This window comes from Amphiura filiformis, chromosome 5 (assembly GCF_039555335.1).
Source record: "Amphiura filiformis chromosome 5, Afil_fr2py, whole genome shotgun sequence".
NCBI classification, from domain to species: Eukaryota; Metazoa; Echinodermata; class Ophiuroidea; order Amphilepidida; family Amphiuridae; genus Amphiura; species Amphiura filiformis.
In genome coordinates, this window is record NC_092632.1 from 73,636,470 (window position 1) to 73,659,555 (window position 23,086).

At 39.2% G+C, this 23,086-nt stretch overlaps 14 non-coding genes across 14 annotated transcripts; all 14 read left to right on the forward strand.

Moving 5' to 3' along the window:
* Positions 1–119, forward strand: LOC140153803 (5S ribosomal RNA). Its single transcript, XR_011859150.1, has one exon. It is a non-coding gene; the product is annotated as a 5S ribosomal RNA (ribosomal RNA).
* Positions 120–1,763: 1,644 nt separating this feature from the next.
* On the forward strand, positions 1,764–1,882 carry LOC140153885 (5S ribosomal RNA). The gene has a single exon (XR_011859216.1). It is a non-coding gene; the product is annotated as a 5S ribosomal RNA (ribosomal RNA).
* Positions 1,883–3,524: 1,642 nt separating this feature from the next.
* LOC140153896 (5S ribosomal RNA) lies at positions 3,525–3,643 on the forward strand. Its single transcript, XR_011859227.1, has one exon. It is a non-coding gene; the product is annotated as a 5S ribosomal RNA (ribosomal RNA).
* Positions 3,644–5,280: 1,637 nt separating this feature from the next.
* On the forward strand, positions 5,281–5,399 carry LOC140153908 (5S ribosomal RNA). The gene has a single exon (XR_011859238.1). It is a non-coding gene; the product is annotated as a 5S ribosomal RNA (ribosomal RNA).
* Positions 5,400–7,040: 1,641 nt separating this feature from the next.
* Positions 7,041–7,159, forward strand: LOC140153920 (5S ribosomal RNA). The gene has a single exon (XR_011859249.1). It is a non-coding gene; the product is annotated as a 5S ribosomal RNA (ribosomal RNA).
* A 1,637-nt stretch (positions 7,160–8,796) lies between these two features.
* LOC140153810 (5S ribosomal RNA) lies at positions 8,797–8,915 on the forward strand. Its single transcript, XR_011859156.1, has one exon. It is a non-coding gene; the product is annotated as a 5S ribosomal RNA (ribosomal RNA).
* Positions 8,916–10,550: 1,635 nt separating this feature from the next.
* Positions 10,551–10,669, forward strand: LOC140153821 (5S ribosomal RNA). Its single transcript, XR_011859167.1, has one exon. It is a non-coding gene; the product is annotated as a 5S ribosomal RNA (ribosomal RNA).
* Positions 10,670–12,306: 1,637 nt separating this feature from the next.
* Positions 12,307–12,425, forward strand: LOC140153831 (5S ribosomal RNA). Its single transcript, XR_011859175.1, has one exon. It is a non-coding gene; the product is annotated as a 5S ribosomal RNA (ribosomal RNA).
* A 1,635-nt stretch (positions 12,426–14,060) lies between these two features.
* On the forward strand, positions 14,061–14,179 carry LOC140153843 (5S ribosomal RNA). The gene has a single exon (XR_011859186.1). It is a non-coding gene; the product is annotated as a 5S ribosomal RNA (ribosomal RNA).
* Positions 14,180–15,819: 1,640 nt separating this feature from the next.
* Positions 15,820–15,938, forward strand: LOC140153854 (5S ribosomal RNA). Its single transcript, XR_011859193.1, has one exon. It is a non-coding gene; the product is annotated as a 5S ribosomal RNA (ribosomal RNA).
* Positions 15,939–17,580: 1,642 nt separating this feature from the next.
* LOC140153866 (5S ribosomal RNA) lies at positions 17,581–17,699 on the forward strand. The gene has a single exon (XR_011859198.1). It is a non-coding gene; the product is annotated as a 5S ribosomal RNA (ribosomal RNA).
* A 1,636-nt stretch (positions 17,700–19,335) lies between these two features.
* LOC140153877 (5S ribosomal RNA) lies at positions 19,336–19,454 on the forward strand. Its single transcript, XR_011859209.1, has one exon. It is a non-coding gene; the product is annotated as a 5S ribosomal RNA (ribosomal RNA).
* A 1,685-nt stretch (positions 19,455–21,139) lies between these two features.
* Positions 21,140–21,258, forward strand: LOC140153881 (5S ribosomal RNA). The gene has a single exon (XR_011859213.1). It is a non-coding gene; the product is annotated as a 5S ribosomal RNA (ribosomal RNA).
* A 1,661-nt stretch (positions 21,259–22,919) lies between these two features.
* LOC140153883 (5S ribosomal RNA) lies at positions 22,920–23,038 on the forward strand. Its single transcript, XR_011859214.1, has one exon. It is a non-coding gene; the product is annotated as a 5S ribosomal RNA (ribosomal RNA).
* Positions 23,039–23,086: the final 48 nt, after the last annotated feature.

Below are 23,086 nucleotides of genomic sequence, written 5' to 3' on the forward strand. Positions count from 1 at the left end.
GTCTACGGCCATACCACGTTGAATACACCGGTTCTCGTCCGATCACCGAAGTTAAGCAACGTCGGGCCCGGTTAGTACTTGGATGGGAGACCGCCTGGGAATACCGGGTGCTGTAGACTTTTGCATTCTGATCCTTCTTTTTTTATTTTTACTCCTGATCGTGTTTGTGTCCTCTATCTGATGTGATAATTTTGTTTCTATGTACAGAGCGGCTTTGTTCAAAATAGGATTTTTTTTCTCAATTTCTGGAGCACCCGGCACCGGCATGATAACTTAGTTAAAAGTAATGGGTACCAGATCACAATGCGCCACCACACAACACCAACATTGAGTCGATCGTGGTCAGCTACTGGATGGGAGACCAACACCTTTTTGGTATAAAAAATAGGCCTTTAATGATAACGGACCCAAAAATACCAGATGGACTGGTGCCTAGCTATCGTTTTGCAATTGCCAAAAATAACCCGCTATAATCCAACTGAAACTTACTATTTTTATGGAGTAGACCTACGGCGTGGTAAAATACTTGCAAATAGGCGTTTAACATCTCAGGCATCTTCAAGTAGATATTTCTCCTTTCCTCATTATTATAGACACATTTCCTTTGGGTAAAAAACACAGACGTAATTAGATGAGTGCGAAATATCAGTAGGCCTTTAGCTGCAGCTGAACAGGACAGAGCATCTTCAAAACACGTGTTGACAAACTGCTGTCCACGATTGTTGTGATGTTGTCAGGCGACAATAACTATTGTTATGCGTATAATGTGCGTAATGCGTACGCGTAAACTGAAGTCATTGTTTCACCTTCACCCGCATACGTCCGCGCCCTGACGCCGACGCGCTTGATGTTGGCTCGTGCGTGTCAACATGGTCAATGCGATTCAGTTACAAAATAAATCAAACAAAATATGTCTCATCTTAGGCCTATGTGTTATGTGCTTCTGAAAATGCAAAATGACGCGTTTTGTTTGTTTGTTTGTTTGTTTGTTTGTCAAGGGATACATGTTGGTTTTATGTGTCACAAAATGATTTTTTTATTTATTTTTTTTTTTTTTCGTTTCGAGCTCTTTAGCTGTTTGCCTACTGTTTCGTCTGGTATATCAATTGTCTATCTACTGCATTTTATTTCCATTTTTATGTAGTAAATGGTTCATTTTAAAACAAGTCTATTTTTAATATCAAATGACATATTTCATTTAAATTCATCACCACATGGACCTACAGTAATGCACTACTTCATCATCAAACACAGATTTATACAGAAGAGGTAAGGGCCTATCATTTTCTTCGGAAGAGGGGTCCCAAATTTACAAGAAGTCGGCATCAATAAAATTGCGACCCCCCTATCGACAACAAAAATTTTATAATCCGCCGCCCTCCCACACACACACACACCACTACCAACGAAACAAAATTTTATGACCCCCCCATTTGTAAATGTTTGCTATCTACTGAAGATAGCTCGAACCAAAGTTGTAAATCGAAGGAATGCGTTTCTAATTTTACTCCGCCAAAGACAACCAATTTACCTTGTGAAAGCGGGAGTTGGTAAACTTACGCTGACCGGACGTGCAACCCTTGATATATTATAGTTCCTCAAATGAAAAGTCTGGAATCTCATCAGAACAATGCACACTTTGATTACAGAAACTTGTAAGTTTCATAAGAAGATGTCACAAATTTTTGCACAGTATTTTAGAAATGATTGAAAAAAAAGGTCAATGCTGTAGCTATAAGTAAGCTAAATTTGCATCTTCAAATGTCTACGGCCATACCACGTTGAATACACCGGTTCTCGTCCGATCACCGAAGTTAAGCAACGTCGGGCCCGGTTAGTACTTGGATGGGAGACCGCCTGGGAATACCGGGTGCTGTAGACTTTTGCATTCTGATCCTTCTTTTTTTTTTTTTTTCCTGATCGTGTTTGTGTCCTCTATCTGATGTGATAATTTTGTTTCTATGTACAGAGCGGCTTTGTTCAAAATAGGATTTTTTTTTTTTTTTTCTGGAGCACCCGGCACCGGCATGATAACTTAGTTAAAAGTAATGGGTACCAGATCACAATGCGCCACCACACAACACCAACATTGAGTCGATCGTGGTCAGCTACTGGATGGGAGACCAACACCTTTTGGTATAAAAATAGGCCTTTAATGATAACGGACCCAAAAATACCAGATGGACTGGTGCCTAGCTATCGTTTTGCAATTGCCAAAAATAACCCGCTATAATCCAACTGAAACTTACTATTTTTATGGAGTAGACCTACGGCGTGGTAAAATACTTGCAAATAGGCGTTTAACATCTCAGGCATCTTCAAGTAGATATTTCTCCTTTCCTCATTATTATAGACACATTTCCTTTGGGTAAAAAACACAGACGTAATTAGATGAGTGCGAAATATCAGTAGGCCTTTAGCTGCAGCTGAACAGGACAGAGCATCTTCAAAACACGTGTTGACAAACTGCTGTCCACGATTGTTGTGATGTTGTCAGGCGACAATAACTATTGTTATGCGTATAATGTGCGTAATGCGTACGCGTAAACTGAAGTCATTGTTTCACCTTCACCCGCATACGTCCGCGCCCTGACGCCGACGCGCTTGATGTTGGCTCGTGCGTGTCAACATGGTCAATGCGATTCAGTTACAAAATAAATCAAACAAAATATGTCTCATCTTAGGCCTATGTGTTATGTGCTTCTGAAAATGCAAAATGACGCGTTTTGTTTGTTTGTTTGTTTGTTTGTTTGTAAAGGGATACATGTTGGTTTTATGTGTCACAAAATGATTTTTTTTATTTATTTTTTTTTTTTTTCGTTTCGAGCTCTTTAGCTGTTTGCCTACTGTTTCGTCTGGTATATCAATTGTCTATCTACTGCATTTTATTTCCATTTTTATGTAGTAAATGGTTCATTTTAAAACAAGTCTATTTTTAATATCAAATGACATATTTCATTTAAATTCATCACCACATGGACCTACAGTAATGCACTACTTCATCATCAAACACAGATTTATACAGAAGAGGTAAGGGCCTATCATTTTCTTCGGAAGAGGGGTCCCAAATTTACAAGAAGTCGGCATCAATAAAATTGTGATCTTCCTATCGACAACAAAAATTTTATAATCCGCCCCCTCCCACACACACACACACCACTACCAACGAAACAAAATTTTATGACCCCCCCCATTTGTAAATGTTTGCTATCTACTGAAGATAGCTCGAACCAAAGTTGTAAATCGAAGGAATGCGTTTCTAATTTTACTCCGCCAAAGACAACCAATTTACCTTGTGAAAGCGGGAGTTGGTAAACTTACGCTGACCGGACGTGCAACCCTTGATATATTATAGTTCCTCAAATGAAAAGTCTGGAATCTCATCAGAACAATGCACACTTTGATTACAGAAACTTGTAAGTTTCATAAGAAGATGTCACAAATTTTTGCACAGTATTTTAGAAATGATTGAAAAAAAAGGTCAATGCTGTAGCTATAAGTAAGCTAAATTTGCATCTTCAAATGTCTACGGCCATACCACGTTGAATACACCGGTTCTCGTCCGATCACCGAAGTTAAGCAACGTCGGGCCCGGTTAGTACTTGGATGGGAGACCGCCTGGGAATACCGGGTGCTGTAGACTTTGCATTCTGATCCTTCTTTTTTATTTTTACTCCTGATCGTGTTTGTGTCCTCTATCTGATGTGATAATTTTGTTTCTATGTACAGAGCGGCTTTGTTCAAAATAGGATTTTTTTTCTCAATTTCTGGAGCACCCGGCACCGGCATGATAACTTAGTTAAAAGTAATGGGTACCAGATCACAATGCGCCACCACACAACACCAACATTGAGTCGATCGTGGTCAGCTACTGGATGGGAGACCAACACCTTTTGGTATAAAAATAGGCCTTTAATGATAACGGACCCAAAAATACCAGATGGACTGGTGCCTAGCTATCGTTTTGCAATTGCCAAAAATAACCCGCTATAATCCAACTGAAACTTACTATTTTTATGGAGTAGACCTACGGCGTGGTAAAATACTTGCAAATAGGCGTTTAACATCTCAGGCATCTTCAAGTAGATATTTCTCCTTTCCTCATTATTATAGACACATTTCCTTTGGGTAAAAAACACAGACGTAATTAGATGAGTGCGAAATATCAGTAGGCCTTTAGCTGCAGCTGAACAGGACAGAGCATCTTCAAAACACGTGTTGACAAACTGCTGTCCACGATTGTTGTGATGTTGTCAGGCGACAATAACTATTGTTATGCGTATAATGTGCGTAATGCGTACGCGTAAACTGAAGTCATTGTTTCACCTTCACCCGCATACGTCCGCGCCCTGACGCCGACGCGCTTGATGTTGGCTCGTGCGTGTCAACATGGTCAATGCGATTCAGTTACAAAATAAATCAAACAAAATATGTCTCATCTTAGGCCTATGTGTTATGTGCTTCTGAAAATGCAAAATGACGCGTTTTGTTTGTTTGTTTGTTTGTTTGTTTGTCAAGGGGATACATGTTGGTTTTATGTGTCACAAAATGATTTTTTTATTTATTTTTTTTTTTTTTCGTTTCGAGCTCTTTAGCTGTTTGCCTACTGTTTCGTCTGGTATATCAATTGTCTATCTACTGCATTTTATTTCCATTTTATGTAGTAAATGGTTCATTTTAAAACAAGTCTATTTTTAATATCAAATGACATATTTCATTTAAATTCATCACCACATGGACCTACAGTAATGCACTACTTCATCATCAAACACAGATTTATACAGAAGAGGTAAGGGCCTATCATTTTCTTCGGAAGAGGGGTCCCAAATTTACAAGAAGTCGGCATCAATAAAATTGCGACCCCCTATCGACAACAAAAATTTTATAATCCGCCCCCCTCACACACACACACACACCACTACAACGAAACAAAATTTTATGACCCCCCCATTTGTAAATGTTTGCTATCTACTGAAGATAGCTCGAACCAAAGTTGTAAATCGAAGGAATGCGTTTCTAATTTTACTCCGCCAAAGACAACCAATTTACCTTGTGAAAGCGGGAGTTGGTAAACTTACGCTGACCGGACGTGCAACCCTTGATATATTATAGTTCCTCAAATGAAAAGTCTGGAATCTCATCAGAACAATGCACACTTTGATTACAGAAACTTGTAAGTTTCATAAGAAGATGTCACAAATTTTTGCACAGTATTTTAGAAATGATTGAAAAAAAGGTCAATGCTGTAGCTATAAGTAAGCTAAATTTGCATCTTCAAATGTCTACGGCCATACCACGTTGAATACACCGGTTCTCGTCCGATCACCGAAGTTAAGCAACGTCGGGCCCGGTTAGTACTTGGATGGGAGACCGCCTGGGAATACCGGGTGCTGTAGACTTTGCATTCTGATCCTTCTTTTTATTTTTACTCCTGATCGTGTTTGTGTCCTCTATCTGATGTGATAATTTTGTTTCTATGTACAGAGCGGCTTTGTTCAAAATAGGATTTTTTTTCTCAATTTCTGGAGCACCCGGCACCGGCATGATAACTTAGTTAAAAGTAATGGGTACCAGATCACAATGCGCCACCACACAACACCAACATTGAGTCGATCGTGGTCAGCTACTGGATGGGAGACCAACACCTTTTTGGTATAAAAAATAGGCCTTTAATGATAACGGACCCAAAAATACCAGATGGACTGGTGCCTAGCTATCGTTTTGCAATTGCCAAAAATAACCCGCTATAATCCAACTGAAACTTACTATTTTTATGGAGTAGACCTACGGCGTGGTAAAATACTTGCAAATAGGCGTTTAACATCTCAGGCATCTTCAAGTAGATATTTCTCCTTTCCTCATTATTATAGACACATTTCCTTTGGGTAAAAAACACAGACGTAATTAGATGAGTGCGAAATATCAGTAGGCCTTTAGCTGCAGCTGAACAGGACAGAGCATCTTCAAAACACGTGTTGACAAACTGCTGTCCACGATTGTTGTGATGTTGTCAGGCGACAATAACTATTGTTATGCGTATAATGTGCGTAATGCGTACGCGTAAACTGAAGTCATTGTTTCACCTTCACCCGCATACGTCCGCGCCCTGACGCCGACGCGCTTGATGTTGGCTCGTGCGTGTCAACATGGTCAATGCGATTCAGTTACAAAATAAATCAAACAAAATATGTCTCATCTTAGGCCTATGTGTTATGTGCTTCTGAAAATGCAAAATGACGCGTTTTGTTTGTTTGTTTGTTTGTTTGTTTGTCAAGGGGATACATGTTGGTTTTATGTGTCACAAAATGATTTTTTTATTTATTTATTTTTTTTTTCGTTTCGAGCTCTTTAGCTGTTTGCCTACTGTTTCGTCTGGTATATCAATTGTCTATCTACTGCATTTTATTTCCATTTTTATGTAGTAAATGGTTCATTTTAAAACAAGTCTATTTTTAATATCAAATGACATATTTCATTTAAATTCATCACCACATGGACCTACAGTAATGCACTACTTCATCATCAAACACAGATTTATACAGAAGAGGTAAGGGCCTATCATTTTCTTCGGAAGAGGGGTCCCAAATTTACAAGAAGTCGGCATCAATAAAATTGCGACCCCCCTATCGACAACAAAAATTTTATAATCCGCCCCCCTCCCACACACACACACACCACTACCAACGAAACAAAATTTTATGACCCCCCCCATTTGTAAATGTTTGCTATCTACTGAAGATAGCTCGAACCAAAGTTGTAAATCGAAGGAATGCGTTTCTAATTTTACTCCGCCAAAGACAACCAATTTACCTTGTGAAAGCGGGAGTTGGTAAACTTACGCTGACCGGACGTGCAACCCTTGATATATTATAGTTCCTCAAATGAAAAGTCTGGAATCTCATCAGAACAATGCACACTTTGATTACAGAAACTTGTAAGTTTCATAAGAAGATGTCACAAATTTTTGCACAGTATTTTAGAAATGATTGAAAAAAGGTCAATGCTGTAGCTATAAGTAAGCTAAATTTGCATCTTCAAATGTCTACGGCCATACCACGTTGAATACACCGGTTCTCGTCCGATCACCGAAGTTAAGCAACGTCGGGCCCGGTTAGTACTTGGATGGGAGACCGCCTGGGAATACCGGGTGCTGTAGACTTTTGCATTCTGATCCTTCTTTTTTTATTTTTACTCCTGATCGTGTTTGTGTCCTCTATCTGATGTGATAATTTTGTTTCTATGTACAGAGCGGCTTTGTTCAAAATAGGATTTTTTTTCTCAATTTCTGGAGCACCCGGCACCGGCATGATAACTTAGTTAAAAGTAATGGGTACCAGATCACAATGCGCCACCACACAACACCAACATTGAGTCGATCGTGGTCAGCTACTGGATGGGAGACCAACACCTTTTGGTATAAAAATAGGCCTTTAATGATAACGGACCCAAAAATACCAGATGGACTGGTGCCTAGCTATCGTTTTGCAATTGCCAAAAATAACCCGCTATAATCCAACTGAAACTTACTATTTTTATGGAGTAGACCTACGGCGTGGTAAAATACTTGCAAATAGGCGTTTAACATCTCAGGCATCTTCAAGTAGATATTTCTCCTTTCCTCATTATTATAGACACATTTCCTTTGGGTAAAAACACAGACGTAATTAGATGAGTGCGAAATATCAGTAGGCCTTTAGCTGCAGCTGAACAGGACAGAGCATCTTCAAAACACGTGTTGACAAACTGCTGTCCACGATTGTTGTGATGTTGTCAGGCGACAATAACTATTGTTATGCGTATAATGTGCGTAATGCGTACGCGTAAACTGAAGTCATTGTTTCACCTTCACCCGCATACGTCCGCGCCCTGACGCCGACGCGCTTGATGTTGGCTCGTGCGTGTCAACATGGTCAATGCGATTCAGTTACAAAATAAATCAAACAAAATATGTCTCATCTTAGGCCTATGTGTTATGTGCTTCTGAAAATGCAAAATGACGCGTTTTGTTTGTTTGTTTGTTTGTTTGTTTGTCAAGGGGATACATGTTGGTTTTATGTGTCACAAAATGATTTTTTATTTATTTTTTTTTTTTTCGTTTCGAGCTCTTTAGCTGTTTGCCTACTGTTTCGTCTGGTATATCAATTGTCTATCTACTGCATTTTATTTCCCTTTTTATGTAGTAAATGGTTCATTTTAAAACAAGTCTATTTTTAATATCAAATGACATATTTCATTTAAATTCATCACCACATGGACCTACAGTAATGCACTACTTCATCATCAAACACAGACTTATACCGCAGAGGTAAGGGCCTATCATTTTCTTCGGAAGAGGGGTCCCAAATTTACAAGAAGTCGGCATCAATAAAATTGCGACCCCCTATCGACAACAAAATTTTATAATCCGCCCCCTCCCACACACACACACACCACTACCAACGAAACAAAATTTTATGACCCCCCCCATTTGTAAATGTTTGCTATCTACTGAAGATAGCTCGAACCAAAGTTGTAAATCGAAGGAATGCGTTTCTAATTTTACTCCGCCAAAGACAACCAATTTACCTTGTGAAAGCGGGAGTTGGTAAACTTACGCTGACCGGACGTGCAACCCTTGATATATTATAGTTCCTCAAATGAAAAGTCTGGAATCTCATCAGAACAATGCACACTTTGATTACAGAAACTTGTAAGTTTCATAAGAAGATGTCACAAATTTTTGCACAGTATTTTAGAAATGATTGAAAAACAGGTCAATGCTGTAGCTATAAGTAAGCTAAATTTGCATCTTCAAATGTCTACGGCCATACCACGTTGAATACACCGGTTCTCGTCCGATCACCGAAGTTAAGCAACGTCGGGCCCGGTTAGTACTTGGATGGGAGACCGCCTGGGAATACCGGGTGCTGTAGACTTTGCATTCTGATCCTTCTTTTTTATTTTTACTCCTGATCGTGTTTGTGTCCTCTATCTGATGTGATAATTTTGTTTCTATGTACAGAGCGGCTTTGTTCAAAATAGGATTTTTTTTCTCAATTTCTGGAGCACCCGGCACCGGCATGATAACTTAGTTAAAAGTAATGGGTACCAGATCACAATGCGCCACCACACAACACCAACATTGAGTCGATCGTGGTCAGCTACTGGATGGGAGACCAACACCTTTTGGTATAAAAATAGGCCTTTAATGATAACGGACCCAAAAATACCAGATGGACTGGTGCCTAGCTATCGTTTTGCAATTGCCAAAAATAACCCGCTATAATCCAACTGAAACTTACTATTTTTATGGAGTAGACCTACGGCGTGGTAAAATACTTGCAAATAGGCGTTTAACATCTCAGGCATCTTCAAGTAGATATTTCTCCTTTCCTCATTATTATAGACACATTTCCTTTGGGTAAAAAACACAGACGTAATTAGATGAGTGCGAAATATCAGTAGGCCTTTAGCTGCAGCTGAACAGGACAGAGCATCTTCAAAACACGTGTTGACAAACTGCTGTCCACGATTGTTGTGATGTTGTCAGGCGACAATAACTATTGTTATGCGTATAATGTGCGTAATGCGTACGCGTAAACTGAAGTCATTGTTTCACCTTCACCCGCATACGTCCGCGCCCTGACGCCGACGCGCTTGATGTTGGCTCGTGCGTGTCAACATGGTCAATGCGATTCAGTTACAAAATAAATCAAACAAAATATGTCTCATCTTAGGCCTATGTGTTATGTGCTTCTGAAAATGCAAAATGACGCGTTTTGTTTGTTTGTTTGTTTGTTTGTTTGTCAAGGGATACATGTTGGTTTTATGTGTCACAAAATGATTTTTTATTTATTTATTTTTTTTTTTCGTTTCGAGCTCTTTAGCTGTTTGCCTACTGTTTCGTCTGGTATATCAATTGTCTATCTACTGCATTTTATTTCCATTTTTATGTAGTAAATGGTTCATTTTAAAACAAGTCTATTTTTAATATCAAATGACATATTTCATTTAAATTCATCACCACATGGACCTACAGTAATGCACTACTTCATCATCAAACACAGATTTATACAGAAGAGGTAAGGGCCTATCATTTTCTTCGGAAGAGGGGTCCCAAATTTACAAGAAGTCGGCATCAATAAAATTGCGTCCCCCCTATCGACAACAAAAATTTTATAATCCGCCCCTCCCACACACACACACACCACTACCAACGAAACAAAATTTTATGACCCCCCATTTGTAAATGTTTGCTATCTACTGAAGATAGCTCGAACCAAAGTTGTAAATCGAAGGAATGCGTTTCTAATTTTACTCCGCCAAAGACAACCAATTTACCTTGTGAAAGCGGGAGTTGGTAAACTTACGCTGACCGGACGTGCAACCCTTGATATATTATAGTTCCTCAAATGAAAAGTCTGGAATCTCATCAGAACAATGCACACTTTGATTACAGAAACTTGTAAGTTTCATAAGAAGATGTCACAAATTTTTGCACAGTATTTTAGAAATGATTGAAAAAAGGTCAATGCTGTAGCTATAAGTAAGCTAAATTTGCATCTTCAAATGTCTACGGCCATACCACGTTGAATACACCGGTTCTCGTCCGATCACCGAAGTTAAGCAACGTCGGGCCCGGTTAGTACTTGGATGGGAGACCGCCTGGGAATACCGGGTGCTGTAGACTTTTGCATTCTGATCCTTCTTTTTTTATTTTTACTCCTGATCGTGTTTGTGTCCTCTATCTGATGTGATAATTTTGTTTCTATGTACAGAGCGGCTTTGTTCAAAATAGGATTTTTTTTCTCAATTTCTGGAGCACCCGGCACCGGCATGATAACTTAGTTAAAAGTAATGGGTACCAGATCACAATGCGCCACCACACAACACCAACATTGAGTCGATCGTGGTCAGCTACTGGATGGGAGACCAACACCTTTTTGGTATAAAAATAGGCCTTTAATGATAACGGACCCAAAAATACCAGATGGACTGGTGCCTAGCTATCGTTTTGCAATTGCCAAAAATAACCCGCTATAATCCAACTGAAACTTACTATTTTTATGGAGTAGACCTACGGCGTGGTAAAATACTTGCAAATAGGCGTTTAACATCTCAGGCATCTTCAAGTAGATATTTCTCCTTTCCTCATTATTATAGACACATTTCCTTTGGGTAAAAAACACAGACGTAATTAGATGAGTGCGAAATATCAGTAGGCCTTTAGCTGCAGCTGAACAGGACAGAGCATCTTCAAAACACGTGTTGACAAACTGCTGTCCACGATTGTTGTGATGTTGTCAGGCGACAATAACTATTGTTATGCGTATAATGTGCGTAATGCGTACGCGTAAACTGAAGTCATTGTTTCACCTTCACCCGCATACGTCCGCGCCCTGACGCCGACGCGCTTGATGTTGGCTCGTGCGTGTCAACATGGTCAATGCGATTCAGTTACAAAATAAATCAAACAAAATATGTCTCATCTTAGGCCTATGTGTTATGTGCTTCTGAAAATGCAAAATGACGCGTTTTGTTTGTTTGTTTGTTTGTTTGTTTGTCAAGGGATACATGTTGGTTTTATGTGTCACAAAATGATTTTTTTATTTATTTTTTTTTTTTTTCGTTTCGAGCTCTTTAGCTGTTTGCCTACTGTTTCGTCTGGTATATCAATTGTCTATCTACTGCATTTTATTTCCATTTTTATGTAGTAAATGGTTCATTTTAAAACAAGTCTATTTTTAATATCAAATGACATATTTCATTTAAATTCATCACCACATGGACCTACAGTAATGCACTACTTCATCATCAAACACAGATTTATACAGAAGAGGTAAGGGCCTATCATTTTCTTCGGAAGAGGGTCCCAAATTTACAAGAAGTCGGCATCAATAAAATTGCGACCCCCTATCGACAACAAAATTTTATAATCCGCCCCCTCCCACACACACACACACCACTACCAACGAAACAAAATTTTATGACCCCCCCCATTTGTAAATGTTTGCTATCTACTGAAGATAGCTCGAACCAAAGTTGTAAATCGAAGGAATGCGTTTCTAATTTTACTCCGCCAAAGACAACCAATTTACCTTGTGAAAGCGGGAGTTGGTAAACTTACGCTGACCGGACGTGCAACCCTTGATATATTATAGTTCCTCAAATGAAAAGTCTGGAATCTCATCAGAACAATGCACACTTTGATTACAGAAACTTGTAAGTTTCATAAGAAGATGTCACAAATTTTTGCACAGTATTTTAGAAATGATTGAAAAAAGGTCAATGCTGTAGCTATAAGTAAGCTAAATTTGCATCTTCAATGTCTACGGCCATACCACGTTGAATACACCGGTTCTCGTCCGATCACCGAAGTTAAGCAACGTCGGGCCCGGTTAGTACTTGGATGGGAGACCGCCTGGGAATACCGGGTGCTGTAGACTTTGCATTCTGATCCTTCTTTTTTTTTTTACTCCTGATCGTGTTTGTGTCCTCTATCTGATGTGATAATTTTGTTTCTATGTACAGAGCGGCTTTGTTCAAAATAGGATTTTTTTTCTCAATTTCTGGAGCACCCGGCACCGGCATGATAACTTAGTTAAAAGTAATGGGTACCAGATCACAATGCGCCACCACACAACACCAACATTGAGTCGATCGTGGTCAGCTACTGGATGGGAGACCAACACCTTTTGGTATAAAAATAGGCCTTTAATGATAACGGACCCAAAAATACCAGATGGACTGGTGCCTAGCTATCGTTTTGCAATTGCCAAAAATAACCCGCTATAATCCAACTGAAACTTACTATTTTTATGGAGTAGACCTACGGCGTGGTAAAATACTTGCAAATAGGCGTTTAACATCTCAGGCATCTTCAAGTAGATATTTCTCCTTTCCTCATTATTATAGACACATTTCCTTTGGGTAAAAAACACAGACGTAATTAGATGAGTGCGAAATATCAGTAGGCCTTTAGCTGCAGCTGAACAGGACAGAGCATCTTCAAAACACGTGTTGACAAACTGCTGTCCACGATTGTTGTGATGTTGTCAGGCGACAATAACTATTGTTATGCGTATAATGTGCGTAATGCGTACGCGTAAACTGAAGTCATTGTTTCACCTTCACCCGCATACGTCCGCGCCCTGACGCCGACGCGCTTGATGTTGGCTCGTGCGTGTCAACATGGTCAATGCGATTCAGTTACAAAATAAATCAAACAAAATATGTCTCATCTTAGGCCTATGTGTTATGTGCTTCTGAAAATGCAAAATGACGCGTTTTGTTTGTTTGTTTGTTTGTTTGTTTGTCAAGGGGATACATGTTGGTTTTATGTGTCACAAAATGATTTTTTATTTATTTATTTTTTTTTTCGTTTCGAGCTCTTTAGCTGTTTGCCTACTGTTTCGTCTGGTATATCAATTGTCTATCTACTGCATTTTATTTCCATTTTTATGTAGTAAATGGTTCATTTTAAAACAAGTCTATTTTTAATATCAAATGACATATTTCATTTAAATTCATCACCACATGGACCTACAGTAATGCACTACTTCATCATCAAACACAGATTTATACAGAAGAGGTAAGGGCCTATCATTTTCTTCGGAAGAGGGGTCCCAAATTTACAAGAAGTCGGCATCAATAAAATTGCGACCCCCTATCGACAACAAAAATTTTATAATCCGCCCCCTCCCACACACACACACCCACTACCAACGAAACAAAATTTTATGACCCCCCCCATTTGTAAATGTTTGCTATCTACTGAAGATAGCTCGAACCAAAGTTGTAAATCGAAGGAATGCGTTTCTAATTTTACTCCGCCAAAGACAACCAATTTACCTTGTGAAAGCGGGAGTTGGTAAACTTACGCTGACCGGACGTGCAACCCTTGATATATTATAGTTCCTCAAATGAAAAGTCTGGAATCTCATCAGAACAATGCACACTTTGATTACAGAAACTTGTAAGTTTCATAAGAAGATGTCACAAATTTTTGCACAGTATTTTAGAAATGATTGAAAAAAGGTCAATGCTGTAGCTATAAGTAAGCTAAATTTGCATCTTCAAATGTCTACGGCCATACCACGTTGAATACACCGGTTCTCGTCCGATCACCGAAGTTAAGCAACGTCGGGCCCGGTTAGTACTTGGATGGGAGACCGCCTGGGAATACCGGGTGCTGTAGACTTTGCATTCTGATCCTTCTTTTTTATTTTTACTCCTGATCGTGTTTGTGTCCTCTATCTGATGTGATAATTTTGTTTCTATGTACAGAGCGGCTTTGTTCAAAATAGGATTTTTTTTCTCAATTTCTGGAGCACCCGGCACCGGCATGATAACTTAGTTAAAAGTAATGGGTACCAGATCACAATGCGCCACCACACAACACCAACATTGAGTCGATCGTGGTCAGCTACTGGATGGGAGACCAACACCTTTTTGGTATAAAAAATAGGCCTTTAATGATAACGGACCCAAAAATACCAGATGGACTGGTGCCTAGCTATCGTTTTGCAATTGCCAAAAATAACCCGCTATAATCCAACTGAAACTTACTATTTTTATGGAGTAGACCTACGGCGTGGTAAAATACTTGCAAATAGGCGTTTAACATCTCAGGCATCTTCAAGTAGATATTTCTCCTTTCCTCATTATTATAGACACATTTCCTTTGGGTAAAAAACACAGACGTAATTAGATGAGTGCGAAATATCAGTAGGCCTTTAGCTGCAGCTGAACAGGACAGAGCATCTTCAAAACACGTGTTGACAAACTGCTGTCCACGATTGTTGTGATGTTGTCAGGCGACAATAACTATTGTTATGCGTATAATGTGCGTAATGCGTACGCGTAAACTGAAGTCATTGTTTCACCTTCACCCGCATACGTCCGCGCCCTGACGCCGACGCGCTTGATGTTGGCTCGTGCGTGTCAACATGGTCAATGCGATTCAGTTACAAAATAAATCAAACAAAATATGTCTCATCTTAGGCCTATGTGTTATGTGCTTCTGAAAATGCAAAATGACGCGTTTTGTTTGTTTGTTTGTTTGTTTGTTTGTCAAGGGGATACATGTTGGTTTTATGTGTCACAAAATGATTTTTTATTTATTTATTTTTTTTTTTCGTTTCGAGCTCTTTAGCTGTTTGCCTACTGTTTCGTCTGGTATATCAATTGTCTATCTACTGCATTTTATTTCCATTTTTATGTAGTAAATGGTTCATTTTAAAACAAGTCTATTTTTAATATCAAATGACATATTTCATTTAAATTCATCACCACATGGACCTACAGTAATGCACTACTTCATCATCAAACACAGATTTATACAGAAGAGGTAAGGGCCTATCATTTTCTTCGGAAGAGGGGTCCCAAATTTACAAGAAGTCGGCATCAATAAAATTGCGTCCCCCCTATCGACAACAAAAATTTTATAATCCGCCCCCTCCCACACACACACACACCACTACCAACGAAACAAAATTTTATGACCCCCCCCATTTGTAAATGTTTGCTATCTACTGAAGATAGCTCGAACCAAAGTTGTAAATCGAAGGAATGCGTTTCTAATTTTACTCCGCCAAAGACAACCAATTTACCTTGTGAAAGCGGGAGTTGGTAAACTTACGCTGACCGGACGTGCAACCCTTGATATATTATAGTTCCTCAAATGAAAAGTCTGGAATCTCATCAGAACAATGCACACTTTGATTACAGAAACTTGTAAGTTTCATAAGAAGATGTCACAAATTTTGCACAGTATTTTAGAAATGATTGAAAAAAGGTCAATGCTGTAGCTATAAGTAAGCTAAATTTGCATCTTCAAATGTCTACGGCCATACCACGTTGAATACACCGGTTCTCGTCCGATCACCGAAGTTAAGCAACGTCGGGCCCGGTTAGTACTTGGATGGGAGACCGCCTGGGAATACCGGGTGCTGTAGACTTTGGCATTCAGATCCGTCATTTTTTATTTTTACTCCTGATCGTGTTTGTGTCCTCTATCTGATGTGATAATTTTGTTTCTATGTACAGAGCGGCTTTGTTCAAAATAGGATTTTTTTTCTCAATTTCTGGAGCACCCGGCACCGGCATGATAACTTAGTTAAAAGTAATGGGTACCAGATCACAATGCGCCACCACACAACACCAACATTGAGTCGATCGTGGTCAGCTGCTGGATGGGAGACCAACACCTTTTTGTATAAAAATAGGCCTTTAATGATAACGGACCCAAAAATACCAGATGGACTGGTGCCTAGCTATCGTTTTGCAATTGCCAAAAATAACCCGCTATAATCCAACTGAAACTTACTATTTTTATGGAGTAGACCTACGGCGTGGTAAAATACTTGCAAATAGGCGTTTAACATCTCAGGCATCTTCAAGTAGATATTTCTCCTTTCCTCATTATTATAGACACATTTCCTTTGGGTAAAAAACACAGACGTAATTAGATGAGTGCGAAATATCAGTAGGCCTTTAGCTGCAGCTGAACAGGACAGAGCATCTTCAAAACACGTGTTGACAAACTGCTGTCCACGATTGTTGTGATGTTGTCAGGCGACAATAACTATTGTTATGCGTATAATGTGCGTAATGCGTACGCGTAAACTGAAGTCATTGTTTCACCTTCACCCGCATACGTCCGCGCCCTGACGCCGACGCGCTTGATGTTGGCTCGTGCGTGTCAACATGGTCAATGCGATTCAGTTACAAAATAAATCAAACAAAATATGTCTCATCTTAGGCCTATGTGTTATGTGCTTCTGAAAATGCAAAATGACGCGTTTTGTTTGTTTGTTTGTTTGTTTGTTTGTCAAGGGATACATGTTGGTTTTATGTGTCACAAAATGATTTTTTTTTATTTATTTTTTTTTTTCGTTTCGAGCTCTTTAGCTGTTTGCCTACTGTTTCGTCTGGTATATCAATTGTCTATCTACTGCATTTTATTTCCATTTTTATGTAGTAAATGGTTCATTTTAAAACAAGTCTATTTTTAATATCAAATGACATATTTCATTTAAATTCATCACCACATGGACCTACAGTAATGCACTACTTCATCATCAAACACAGATTTATACAGAAGAGGTAAGGGCCTATCATTTTCTTCGGAAGAGGGGTCCCAAATTTACAAGAAGTCGGCATCAATAAAATTGCGACCCCCTATCGACAACAAAATTTTATAATCCGCCCCTCCCACACACACACACACACTACCAACGAAACAAAATTTTATGCCCCCCCCCCCCCCCCATTTGTAAATGTTTGCTATCTACTGAAGATAGCTCGAACCAAAGTTGTAAATCGAAGGAATGCGTTTCTAATTTACTCCGCCAAAGACAACCAATTTACCTTGTGAAAGCGGGAGTTGGTAAACTTACGCTGACCGGACGTGCAACCCTTGATATATTATAGTTCCTCAAATGAAAAGTCTGGAATCTCATCAGAACAATGCACACTTTGATTACAGAAACTTGTAAGTTTCATAAGAAGATGTCACAAATTTTTGCACAGTATTTTAGAAAAAAAAAAAAAAAAGGTCAATGCTGTAGCTATAAGTAAGCTAAATTTGCATCTTCAAATGTCTACGGCCATACCACGTTGAATACACCGGTTCTCGTCCGATCACCGAAGTTAAGCAACGTCGGGCCCGGTTAGTACTTGGATGGGAGACCGCCTGGGAATACCGGGTGCTGTAGACTTTGCATTCTGATCCTTCTTTTTATTTTTACTCCTGATCGTGTTTGTGTCCTCTATCTGATGTGATAATTTTGTTTCTATGTACAGAGCGGCTTTGTTCAAAATAGGATTTTTTTTCTCAATTTCTGGAGCACCCGGCACCGGCATGATAACTTAGTTAAAAGTAATGGGTACCAGATCACAATGCGCCACCACACAACACCAACATTGAGTCGATCGTGGTCAGCTACTGGATGGGAGACCAACACCTTTTTGGTATAAAAAATAGGCCTTTAATGATAACGGACCCAAAAATACCAGATGGACTGGTGCCTAGCTATCGTTTTGCAATTGCCAAAAATAACCCGCTATAATCCAACTGAAACTTACTATTTTTATGGAGTAGACCTACGGCGTGGTAAAATACTTGCAAATAGGCGTTTAACATCTCAGGCATCTTCAAGTAGATATTTCTCCTTTCCTCATTATTATAGACACATTTCCTTTGGGTAAAAAACACAGACGTAATTAGATGAGTGCGAAATATCAGTAGGCCTTTAGCTGCAGCTGAACAGGACAGAGCATCTTCAAAACACGTGTTGACAAACTGCTGTCCACGATTGTTGTGATGTTGTCAGGCGACAATAACTATTGTTATGCGTATAATGTGCGTAATGCGTACGCGTAAACTGAAGTCATTGTTTCACCTTCACCCGCATACGTCCGCGCCCTGACGCCGACGCGCTTGATGTTGGCTCGTGCGTGTCAACATGGTCAATGCGATTCAGTTACAAAATAAATCAAACAAAATATGTCTCATCTTAGGCCTATGTGTTATGTGCTTCTGAAAATGCAAAATGACGCGTTTTGTTTGTTTGTTTGTTTGTTTGTTTGTCAAGGGATACATGTTGGTTTTATGTGTCACAAAATGATTTTTTTATTTATTTTTTTTTTTCGTTTCGAGCTCTTTAGCTGTTTGCCTACTGTTTCGTCTGGTATATCAATTGTCTATCTACTGCATTTTATTTCCATTTTTTGTAGTAAATGGTTCATTTTAAAACAAGTCTATTTTTAATATCAAATGACATATTTCATTTAAATTCATCACCACATGGACCTACAGTAATGCACTACTTCATCATCAAACACAGATTTATACAGAAGAGGTAAGGGCCTATCATTTTCTTCGGAAGAGGGGTCCCAAATTTACAAGAAGTCGGCATCAATAAAATTGCGACCCCCAAAATATCGACAACAAAAATTTTATAATCCGCCCCCCCACACACACACACACCACTACCAACGAAACAAAATTTTATGACCCCCCCATTTGTAAATGTTTGCTATCTACTGAAGATAGCTCGAACCAAAGTTGTAAATCGAAGGAATGCGTTTCTAATTTTACTCCGCCAAAGACAACCAATTTACCTTGTGAAAGCGGGAGTTGGTAAACTTACGCTGACCGGACGTGCAACCCTTGATATATTATAGTTCCTCAAATGAAAAGTCTGGAATCTCATCAGAACAATGCACACTTTGATTACAGAAACTTGTAAGTTTCATAAGAAGATGTCACAAATTTTTGCACAGTATTTTAGAAATGATTGAAAAAAAGGTCAATGCTGTAGCTATAAGTAAGCTAAATTTGCATCTTCAAATGTCTACGGCCATACCACGTTGAATACACCGGTTCTCGTCCGATCACCGAAGTTAAGCAACGTCGGGCCCGGTTAGTACTTGGATGGGAGACCGCCTGGGAATACCGGGTGCTGTAGACTTTTGCATTCTGATCCTTCTTTTTTTATTTTTACTCCTGATCGTGTTTGTGTCCTCTATCTGATGTGATAATTTTGTTTCTATGTACAGAGCGGCTTTGTTCAAAATAGGATTTTTTTTCTCAATTTCTGGAGCACCCGGCACCGGCATGATAACTTAGTTAAAAGTAATGGGTACCAGATCACAATGCGCCACCACACAACACCAACATTGAGTCGATCGTGGTCAGCTACTGGATGGGAGACCAACACCTTTTTTGGTATAAAAATAGGCCTTTAATGATAACGGACCCAAAAATACCAGATGGACTGGTGCCTAGCTATCGTTTTGCAATTGCCAAAAATAACCCGCTATAATCCAACTGAAACTTACTATTTTTATGGAGTAGACCTACGGCGTGGTAAAATACTTGCAAATAGGCGTTTAACATCTCAGGCATCTTCAAGTAGATATTTCTCCTTTCCTCATTATTATAGACACATTTCCTTTGGGTAAAAAACACAGACGTAATTAGATGAGTGCGAAATATCAGTAGGCCTTTAGCTGCAGCTGAACAGGACAGAGCATCTTCAAAACACGTGTTGACAAACTGCTGTCCACGATTGTTGTGATGTTGTCAGGCGACAATAACTATTGTTATGCGTATAATGTGCGTAATGCGTACGCGTAAACTGAAGTCATTGTTTCACCTTCACCCGCATACGTCCGCGCCCTGACGCCGACGCGCTTGATGTTGGCTCGTGCGTGTCAACATGGTCAATGCGATTCAGTTACAAAATAAATCAAACAAAATATGTCTCATCTTAGGCCTATGTGTTATGTGCTTCTGAAAATGCAAAATGACGCGTTTTGTTTGTTTGTTTGTTTGTTTGTTTGTCAAGGGATACATGTTGGTTTTATGTGTCACAAAATGATTTTTTATTTATTTTTTTTTTTTTTCGTTTCGAGCTCTTTAGCTGTTTGCCTACTGTTTCGTCTGGTATATCAATTGTCTATCTACTGCATTTTATTTCCATTTTTATGTAGTAAATGGTTCATTTTAAAACAAGTCTATTTTTAATATCAAATGACATATTTCATTTAAATTCATCACCACATGGACCTACAGTAATGCACTACTTCATCATCAAACACAGATTTATACAGAAGAGGTAAGGGCCTATCATTTTCTTCGGAAGAGGGGTCCCAAATTTACAAGAAGTCGGCATCAATAAAATTGCGACCCCTATCGACAACAAAAATTTTATAATCCGCCCACCCCCACACACACACACACCCCCCTACCAACGAAACAAAATTTTATGACCCCCTTTCCCGTAATTCATTTGTAAATGTTTTCGCAATTTTTTTTTCTAGTCTACTGAAGATAGCTCGAACCAAAGTTGTAAATCGAACTGAATAGCTCGAACTAAGGAATGCGTTTCTAATTTTACTCCGCCAAAGACAACCAATTTACCTTGTGAAAGCGGGAGTTGGTAAACTTACGCTGACCGGACGGGCCACCCTTGATATATTATAGTTCCTCAAATGAAAAGTCTGGAATCTCATCAGAACAATGCACACTTTGATTACAGAAACTTGTAAGTTTCATAAGAAGATGTCACAAATTTTTGCACAGTATTTTAGAAATGATTGAAAAAAAGGTCAATGCTGTAGCTATAAGTAAGCTAAATTTGCATCTTCAAATGTCTACGGCCATACCACGTTGAATACACCGGTTCTCGTCCGATCACCGAAGTTAAGCAACGTCGGGCCCGGTTAGTACTTGGATGGGAGACCGCCTGGGAATACCGGGTGCTGTAGACTTTTGCATTCTGATCCTTCTTTTTTTATTTTTACTCCTGATCGTGTTTGTGTCCTCTATCTGATGTGATAATTTTGTTTCTATGTACAGAGCGGCTTTGTTCAAAATAGGATTTTTTTTCTCAATTTCTGGAGCACCCGGCACCGGCATGATAACTTAGTTAAAAGTAATGGGTACCAGATCACAATGCGCCACCACACAACACCAACATTGAGTCGATCGTGGTCAGCTACTGGATGGGAGACCAACACCTTTTGTATAAAAATAGGCCTTTAATGATAACGGACCCAAAAATACCAGATGGACTGGTGCCTAGCTATCGTTTTGCAATTGCCAAAAATAACCCGCTATAATCCAACTGAAACTTACTATTTTTATGGAGTAGACCTACGGCGTGGTAAAATACTTGCAAATAGGCGTTTAACATCTCAGGCATCTTCAAGTAGATATTTCTCCTTTCCTCATTATTATAGACACATTTCCTTTGGGTAAAAAACACAGACGTAATTAGATGAGTGCGAAATATCAGTAGGCCTTTAGCTGCAGCTGAACAGGACAGAGCATCTTCAAAACACGTGTTGACAAACTGCTGTCCACGATTGTTGTGATGTTGTCAGGCGACAATAACTATTGTTATGCGTATAATGTGCGTAATGCGTACGCGTAAACTGAAGTCATTGTTTCACCTTCACCCGCATACGTCCGCGCCCTGACGCCGACGCGCTTGATGTTGGCTCGTGCGTGTCAACATGGTCAATGCGATTCAGTTACAAAATAAATCAAACAAAATATGTCTCATCTTAGGCCTATGTGTTATGTGCTTCTGAAAATGCAAAATGACGCGTTTTGTTTGTTTGTTTGTTTGTTTGTTTGTCAAGGGATACATGTTGGTTTTATGTGTCACAAAATGATTTTTTTTATTTATTTATTTTTTTTTTTTTTTTTCGTTTCGAGCTCTTTAGCTGTTTGCCTACTGTTTCGTCTGGTATATCAATTGTCTATCTACTGCATTTTATTTCCATTTTTATGTAGTAAATGGTTCATTTTAAAACAAGTCTATTTTTAATATCAAATGACATATTTCATTTAAATTCATCACCACATGGACCTACAGTAATGCACTTTACTTCATCATCACCCCAAACACAGATTTATACAGAAGAGGTAAGGGCCTATCATTTTTACTTCGGAAGAGGGTCCCAAATTTACAAGAAGTCGGCATCAATAAAATTGCGACCCCCTATCGACAACAAAAATTTTATAATCCGCCCCCCTCCCACACACCCCCCCCCCCACTACCAACGAAACAAAATTTTATGGCCCCCCCCCCCCATTTGTAAATGTTTGCTATCTACTGAAGATAGCTCGAACCAAAGTTGTAAATCGAAGGAATGCGTTTCTAATTTTACTCCGCCAAAGACAACCAATTTACCTTGTGAAAGCGGGAGTTGGTAAACTTACGCTGACCGGACGTGCAACCCTTGATATATTATAGTTCCTCAAATGAAAAGTCTGGAATCTCATCAGAACAATGCACACTTTGATTACAGAAACTTGTAAGTTTCATAAGAAGATGTCACAAATTTTGCACAGTATTTTAGAAATGATTGAAAAAAAAGGTCAATGCTGTAGCTATAAGTAAGCTAAATTTGCATCTTCAAATGTCTACGGCCATACCACGTTGAATACACCGGTTCTCGTCCGATCACCGAAGTTAAGCAACGTCGGGCCCGGTTAGTACTTGGATGGGAGACCGCCTGGGAATACCGGGTGCTGTAGACTTTGCATTCTGATCCTTCTTTTTATTTTTACTCCTGATCGTGTTTGTGT